This window comes from Orycteropus afer, unplaced genomic scaffold (genome assembly GCF_000298275.1).
Source record: "Orycteropus afer afer isolate SDZICR_OR568_19922 unplaced genomic scaffold, OryAfe1.0 scaffold00351, whole genome shotgun sequence".
Lineage (NCBI taxonomy): Eukaryota > Metazoa > Chordata > Mammalia > Tubulidentata > Orycteropodidae > Orycteropus > Orycteropus afer.
Window position 1 is genome coordinate 255,328 of NW_006921938.1, and position 8,744 is coordinate 264,071.

Consider the following 8,744-nt stretch of genomic DNA (forward strand, 5'->3'; position numbering starts at 1 on the left):
TCTCAGGGAAAGGAAGGAGTGAGTGGGTTCTCAGGGATGTTTGGTTCAGATAGCTACTGGGCTCTCTGAGAAGGATAGGGAGAAGTAGAAATGCTATTATGCTGGAGTGCTTGTGAAATAGACTTTGCTGCAAAATGGAGTTTTAACAAGTCATTACAAAATAGAATCATCTACTTTATTCCCTACTGTTTTTGTTTGGGAATCAAATCATTGACTCATTATTTATTTCCTGAGTGTTAAGGCCTCGTCCTGGGTTCTAAGAACCATGAGTTTCATGGCCCAAATCCTATTCTGTATGAACTTGATTAGGGTGTTTAATAAGCAGGGTTCAATGATGAGGTCAAGTAGAAGTAACACTAGTGGACCTATCAGGTTGGTAACAAGGGTTGTTGCCCATGTTGACCAGTCAAATAAGTTTTGGTACCATGCTTTACTTGAGTTTAGTGTATTTTGCCTTTCTTTTATATATATATTTTTTTTTATTCTGCATGGTTACCCCAGTTAGGGATTCAACTTGCTTTGACAGTTCTTAGATAGAGTTCTAGTCTAGTTCTATAAATTTAAATAACTTAAATTTATGTTGATGTTTTGGGTTAGTCCCCTCAAGCGCTGGTCCTGTGTGATAACGGTCGAGATTCCTGTGGCTGCAGACCCTGCAATTCCCAATCCCACAAGTAGATGAATTAATATGGGAACTTTTTTATGCCTAAGGTATTCTGTGGCTGTTAGTAAGGCTAAGTCCTGGTCTCCTTCATGTACATCAATCCAGGTTAACATATATACTGAGGTGCAAAACACAGGTTTTTCAGAAATAGTGGATTCATAAGTAGATATACAGGTGTTTATGTTAAATGAGTAAGAAAACCAAGTGTTTTGGAGAGCATGGATATACATAGGGGTTCCCATAGTTAGTGACTGTACATGAGTAACTCCTTCCTACCCTGGGATATACTAAGGTGTGCAAATCTACTTTAAAACTGAAAATTTCAAGGTCATCACGCTGAGTGGCCTTGAAGGCCACTTGTCCTGTGGTAACTTCAATTACTGTTCATTGAAACTGGGTATGGGATACTTTCCAGCAAAGAAACAAAACAAAACAAAACAAAAAACCCTGTGACCAACATGTACATAATTATAAGTAAGTTAAGACCATGAAACAAGTGAATGAGACACTTAGCTTGAGAGGTTGATTGAGGTTCTTGAAGATTTATCATTGTGAGTTGGGATGTGTCGGCTTCAGATGCATGTGATGAATCCACGGTGTGAGGCCATTCACTTTCACAGCTGTGGGTGTAGTCAAAACCACAGTGCAAGGTCCCTTCCAACGCAAGGTTAATCCTGTAGCAGTTTGTCTTTTCACCAGGTTTAGTCCTTCTGGCTGGCAATGGTGTAAGAGTTTACTAAGGGTGGAGGGTGTTGGTTCTGGGAGTCCAGTCATTGCTTTCCTAATCACTTGGATAGAAGCTAGGGAGGGGAGTATCTGTAGGACATAACAACCTGGGGAAGTAAACTGGTTAGTGTTGCAGATAAAGTTTGTACATATTTTAAAATATCCAATTCCTTAACAATTTTAAGGTCTCCCTTTCCTGCATAACTAGGATACCACACTCTGGAAAATAGTCTCCCATCTAATATTTTATATGGGTTTAACTTAAGCCTACTTCTGGGGTAACCCAGATCCTCAACAGGTCAAGTAAAAGTTTTATCTAAGACAAGTTGGTCTCTTGGCACACCTTTGCTCGTGTCTTCTTTAAAGTGTGTTTCATCTTCTCAGTTTTTCCTGTCAATAGACTAATCTCCTGTTACTTGCTGGACTATTTGATATGCAAATGTTCCCTCATAATTACTTTGAACTAAGACTGGCAAACTAGACTGGGGATGATTTTAATAGGGTTTACTCACCTCTGCTGCTTTTCCGTGCTGCAGGGAAAGTTTTTACCCACCCAGTGAAAGTATTTATAAGTACTAACAGGTACGTGATTTCTCAGGAGTTATAAATTTTACCTGCCATTCCTGGCATAGCCTCAGTTCTTTTGTTTGAATTCTTATTACTGGAGGTGGACTGCACTTTGGGTTGTTTATGGTATAGGTCAAGTAGTCTTGTGTAACCTTTTGGATTATTTTGTATAGATCCAGTCCTGCAATAAGTTTACTCAGTCAAGTATACAGGGCATCTTTTCCCATAACAAGTGCTGGTTGTAGTGACAATTCTGTTAGTAGCTTCTGTAGTCCATAGTAGCACATAATTGTAGGAGGTTGTCTGTAAGGCCGATGTCTGGTCAGGATTAACATTCACCTGGAATTTGTTAGTTGAGAAAGTAACTTGAGTATTTAACTTGGTTATTAAGTCTTATTCCAACAGAGGAACAGGGTATTAAGGTATGTATAAAAATTTTTAAGTTAATATAATGCTCCCAACCTGGCATTCAAGAGGTTGAAGAAGATTTTTACATTACTGAAACTCCAGTAATGCTCATAGTCTTCTGGGACAGAGGGGCCTTGGAGATGTTTAGGACTGAGGTTTCCCCTGTGTCCAGTAGAGATTCAATGGGATGTTTTCCCAGTTATTGCCACCCAGGCTTCTAGTAGGAGATAACAATTTGCCCAGTCTGTAACGGAGCCCCTGGCCCCATCATTCTTGACTGCTGTTAGTTGTGTTTACTATCTGTTGGGTCCCTTTTAGTTGGTTTTTGAGGGCTCATTCTGGGCACTCCCTTTTCCAGTGCCCATCCTTGTTGCAGTAAGCACACTGTTGAGGTTTTAACTTTTTTGGTCAGCATCTTGGAGAAGGAGCTTGATTCACTCCCTTTCTATCTGTTGGGGGCCCATGGGGACTTACCTGGTAGGGTTGACTTCATGGCAGGTCTCTCATGGCAGCAGCCAGCAAGGTAGTTTGTTGCTTCATGTCTCTTTGCTTCTGTTCCTCCTGTTCCTGGTCCTGGTTACTGCAGACCATAAAGGTAACCTTTACAAGTTGAGAAGTATTCACACCCAGTCCCTCTTTTAATTTTGGAGTTTGTGTCATCTTTTAGAGTGCTTTGAGTCCTACGACCATGTACTCTTTCATATGAGTTAATCTTGCTCTGTCCCTGGGATATTGCACTCTGGATCTGTTCCTGATGGCTGTGGCCCCTGGCTAGGTTTTCAGGTTATGAAGTCTGTTGGTTTCTGTTTTAGTTTTCTCCAATACCATTTGCCTTTCTTCAGGGATAAGGTAGTTAATAACATATTAATGTAAATCAGCCATAGTGAATGGTGTATGAGTCCAAATGAAACCTCCAGGATTTCCTTCATAATTTAAACTGGTTGGAACCTGCTGTAATAGCTATTGCCCTGATGGATCTGGTCTAGAGCCCCTGGACAAATTTTCACACCACTATGGGTATGTGTTGGGGAGACCATTTTCTGAGGGGTAGAGGGGAAGAATGGAGTCAAGGTAAGGGTCTTTAGAGTCCTGAAATACACTCTTACAATTTTTTTTTTTTTTTAGATATTATTCTTAATTGTTTTATTCACTTGCACAGGGAAATCATTTGCAGTGATCTATTTGCAGTCTTTTCCAATTTTCATTTCCACTGGCCAAATACATTTTATGTAATAGTTAACATTTACTTGAACTCATCACTGCTAGAAACCTGTCATGACATAGGGTTTTAGTTCTACCACTTAACTCCTTACATATTATGATATTTTAATAGAAAGTATATTGTCAATGTAACATTTTGCACTGCAAGATTCACCGTTCTTCTTCCATCTTATGAATAAATCCACAAAAACTGATCTAAAGTTATCAAAGTTTCAATGTACTTCATTGTTTCTTCACACATATTATTTGCAGGTATTAAAACTAAGGTAAATAAAGTTCACTGTCCATCAAATCTTCTACAATTTACTGCACATTTTTCCTAAACTTTTTATTTTTCATGTTCTGGGATGACCAGACATTCTACTTTAAGACAAAACTACTCTCTTTTCCCCCTCTTTTTTTTTTTTTTTTTAATATTACTAGTTATTTTACCTTTCCTCTTGCTTTTCAGGCCACGTTAAAACTTTCAATTCAGTTCTTAAGGTGGTTTCATTCAGTAGTCTAGACTATACTAAGTTATTTTATGTGTGTTCACCACCCCGAAATGCTATACTTTAATAATTACAGTTTTCTTAATTGGCTCAAAAACGGTATGGAGTACATTCAGATAAACACATAATTTAAAACACATAATTCTTTAGAAACATTGCAGGTTCATCTCTTTACTTTGATTACTGTTCCCTTCTATGCATATGGCTTTGGGCTTTTGGTTGGGTGTAACCAAAAGCCTTAGCCTCTGGATCAATTATTTCCTCCTTCTAATGTAGTTTTAGCCAGCATATACTAATTATAAGGACACAAAACTTCTTGAGCAAGGGTTTCTATTAAGGTTTTTACAAACAGTGCTGTTGGCCCATAGGTACCAACAGCTTGTTTCAAATCTTTAAGAGATTTAAAAGAAAATGCTTTATGTTCTTGCATCAGTTGATTAGTCTGCTGATTTATATATTCTGTTAAGGGAAAAACATGTTTTAATTCTAATAGGATGTCTTCATTCATGGCCCTCACCTTTTGCAGCACAGTTTGTATAGGTGATAAAGGAGGCACGGTGGATGATAAAACAGTTAACTTGCTTTCCTGAGGGAGGGAAAGGGCAAAAGGTGGAGAAGAGCAAGTGCTGGCAGGCATGGCTGCAGTTGAAACAGTCTGATTTAAAAACAGATTTAAAAAAGGTTTTGTCTGACTTAAAAATGAATTTAAGGAAGGTTATAACTTCTCTTCCTTAACTTCTGAAATTTCAGTTTTTCAGAATACTCTTAAGGAGTCCCATTCTGGTACAAAATCTTGGTTACTTAATTTCTAATCACACCTACAGTCACTCAACCACAACTATATTCATTCAATCACACTTACATTCACTTAATCACACTTATCTTCACTCTAAATTGTTGCACTGGTGCCATGTACACACACTTTTTACACACAAACAAATCAAGTATAACTGGACCAAAATAGCAATGTCTCAGCTGTGGAGGCAATCTTAATTAAGGTTATTTATTAAGTATTAAAATTTCAACCTCCTTGTCAGCTAGAAGCCAGACCAGAATTAAGGGGGTTTGGACCAAGTTTAACCAAATATCACTCCAAGGATATAATCAGTGTTACTAAATTTTACATGTTAAAAAAAAAAAAAAAAACATTCCAATTGGTCTATGTTGTTTCAATAATAATTTACAAAGATAAAAATATATCCTCATAAACTTAGTTCATCCATTTTTAAGAAATAAGTATGTGGTTAAACAGGAACTATCAAGCATTGCTAGTAAAAAATGTAATTTGATAACTTTAGGGTAAGAATTTAGTAAAATGAATCCAGAACTTTAAAAATGCGTGACATCACTTAATTTAACAATTTTATATATCACAATCAATCCAAAAATAGTGAGATGATAGAAGTCAAGAGTAAGGATAAACAAGGCCCAAACATTTTTATCCCACACTACCAGTAACAGAAAAAAACTGAAAACAATGTAAATTTCTAAAGTTAGAGTATTGATTAATTTTTCTTTAACATTACTCTAACTTATACAAAGTCCTGAGGTGCCTGGCGTTGAATTTAATACCATAATCTTCCCTGTAGGCTAATCTAAAATTATTTAACATACGTTGGAGAGGAGCCTTTCCTTTACACATGAATTTCCCATATTTTTCATAAAATGGCAGCAGTGTATCTGCAATAGTTTTCTTAAGTTGCCTAAAATTATAATTGAGCTGATATAAAACAGTTAATCAAATATCCTTAATTTAAGAGTAATCTTTTGATCTTGTTCCCAGCTTCCTAATTCTTTAGGGTTTCAGTTATTCAGACACAGTCATTTACACATACATTAAAATACATATTAACTCAAAAATCCTAAAATACCAATGTATTTGTCCTAGAATTTTAATCCTGAATTTGAAAGCAAGATTAGATATTTACTGTAGTAAGTATAATAATGAAAATAAGCAAAGTTTCACTTCCCAGGGTGCAGATTCTTGTAGGGTCCCTTGAGTGGTCAAATTAATGATCCATTCATTTAAACCATAAGAATCCCAAGGTTTTGGATAAAACCAATCAAGATCTTCTAAGATACTTTGGACAAAATGCTCAAACGTTTCAATCCAATACAATATTTCAGAATTAAAACTCACTTACTGTGAGTAATCACAGACCTGCAAAAAGGAAACATATAAGTAGATAACATAACCTAAAAGAAATTTTCTGTTCAGCTGTCCAGTCAGTGGGGGCAACAGTCACAAGTCTATAAGTTAGAAGGTTAATTAGAAGCAAATAAAGAGAAAAGAGGACCAGGTAACAAAACCACTGAGAAGATGACATAACATAAAACAGCGAAAACGTGTTAGGTTCCAGGAATACCAGGCAATCCCGAGAAGACAGGACAGGAATTCTAGTAAAACAAGGGCAGTTCACCAGCATTTTACCAGACCAGACTCCAGGAAAACAAGTTTTCTCTGGACAGGTTTTCTCAATCCAGCGGGCTGGTGAGAAAATATTCGGGAGGTTTTGAGATTGCATCCGATCCCCTCTCCCAATCAACAGAGACCGGCCTTACAACCTTACAGGCTTACCTCTGGAGGAATCAGGTGACTCAGGACAAATTTGTTGAGAAGGCAACCTCTAGCGGTTGCTCAACCAGGAAGTTAGGAGTCCGGGGCCCTGGAATGTCTCAGGTGGTGCCTCCCCTAGATGTCCGTCCTTCCCAGGAGCAGCTGGAGGAGGCCCTAGGACACAGTGATCATCCCGGACCAGCCCCCCAAATTTTGTGGGTCCAGAAGAAATTGATGACCACTATAATGTCCAGAATTTGGAAGAGTCTTTATTCAGCTATAGCTGGGTTGCAATTGAGAAGAATGCTTTAGTTCCCTGCAGCCCAGCTATAGCTGAATAAAGACTCTTCCAAATTCTGGGCATTGTAGTAGTCATCAATTTCTTCTGAACCCACAACATTATGTTATTAAAGAATACCAAAAATACCATGGAATACCAGAAGAATGAACAAATCTGTCCCAGAAGAAGTGCAGACAGAATGCTCCTTGGAAGTAAAAGTGGTCAGACTCTGTCTCATGGTCATGTTGTCAGAAAGACCTTTCCCTGGAGAAGGATATCAAATTTGGTAAAGTGGAGAGTCAGCAAAAAAGAAGACCCTCAACAAGATGGCTTGACACAAGTGGTTGCAAAGATGGTCTCAAGTATAGCAAGGATTGTGAGGATGGTGTATGACCAGGCACTGTTTCATTCTATTGTACTCATGGGGTTGCTATGAGTCAGAGACAAATCAACAGCACCTAATTACAACAATATATGGAGTAAATAAAGCCAACATTGGTGGGGACAAAACTAAAGGCAAAAAGAAAAAGAGACTCAACCAAGCAATTCAGAATTTTGTTAAGAAACAGGATTGCATTCAAACAAATATCATATTAAGCCAATAATAGGAATTAATTGAACTTTATTGAATATATGATTTACAAAGGAACTCTGGTAGCAGAGTATGATTTACAAATTTGTATAACATTTTAATAATGGAATGAAAAAAAATCTGATGTTAGGGAAATGTCTAATGATTCTTATGCTCTATCTTATCAACATTAACATGGGAAAAGGGATGGGGAAAAAAAAAACTGATAAAACAATTTGGGGCCAGGAGGATTTCATAAAATATTGTCTTGAAGAACAATTAAAATTGTTGTTTACCTTAAAATATAACTCTAGTCTGAACTTTGGAGTCTCTCTCAGAACTGACTGCACACTGAATTCTTCAAAAAAAGCATAGCATCTATGACCACATATCTTTATTAGTTTAGCTAGACCATTGTTTGAATTAAAGGTGACAATTAGAAGACCAGTTTCTTCAAGGCCCAAAATTCAAAAGGACATCTGAGGACAATTGCCTGAGTGGGTTTGCCCAACTCCATGAATCCTAGAAATCTAGATACCAGGAGAATTATTATTATTATTATCCTCAGGATGAATAAGGTAGATATGAAGGGGTTAAATTAAAGTTCTTCATGTAGTACTATTGTAAGTTGGATAGATTAATAGCTACTCCTACATTCCCCAAAAATTAAAGGATCAAAAACAGTTTGCTCCTTTCATCCCCGTGTGGAAGAATTAAAAAAGCTGTAAGGCAGAGATGCTCATACTGTAATCTTTTGTGGCTTTGGTCTGACAGATTAATCGAGGTAAGGATTGACAAGGGAGCCAAAGAACTTTGGTTAGATCCCCAGCTGCAAACCCAAGATCAAGTGCAGATGAATTTAAAGAGTGGTCAGGGAATGGAGAAGAGAAATTTCTGGGATTCCTTGAAGGCAGAGTTCCATGTAGAGTGACACTAAAACACATTGGAAAATCCTAAAGTGCCTAGAAATAGATTGGGGAAGTATAAAAATACAATAAACGATGTAAGTAAGTCTTTACCTGAAAGTATTATGAGGATGGATATTGTGTCTTACTGTGGAATTTTTCCCCTACCTCACATTGCTAGTTTACCTAGACCATTGTTTGACTTAAAGGTGAAAATTTGGTATATAAATCAGCCCTTTAGTCACTATTAATTGGACTTGTTAAGTGAGAACTAATAAGATTTCCTGAGTCCACACAGTGTAGATTAGAGTGCCGACGTGGAGAAATTCACTTTACAATAGTCCTGCGTAGAGC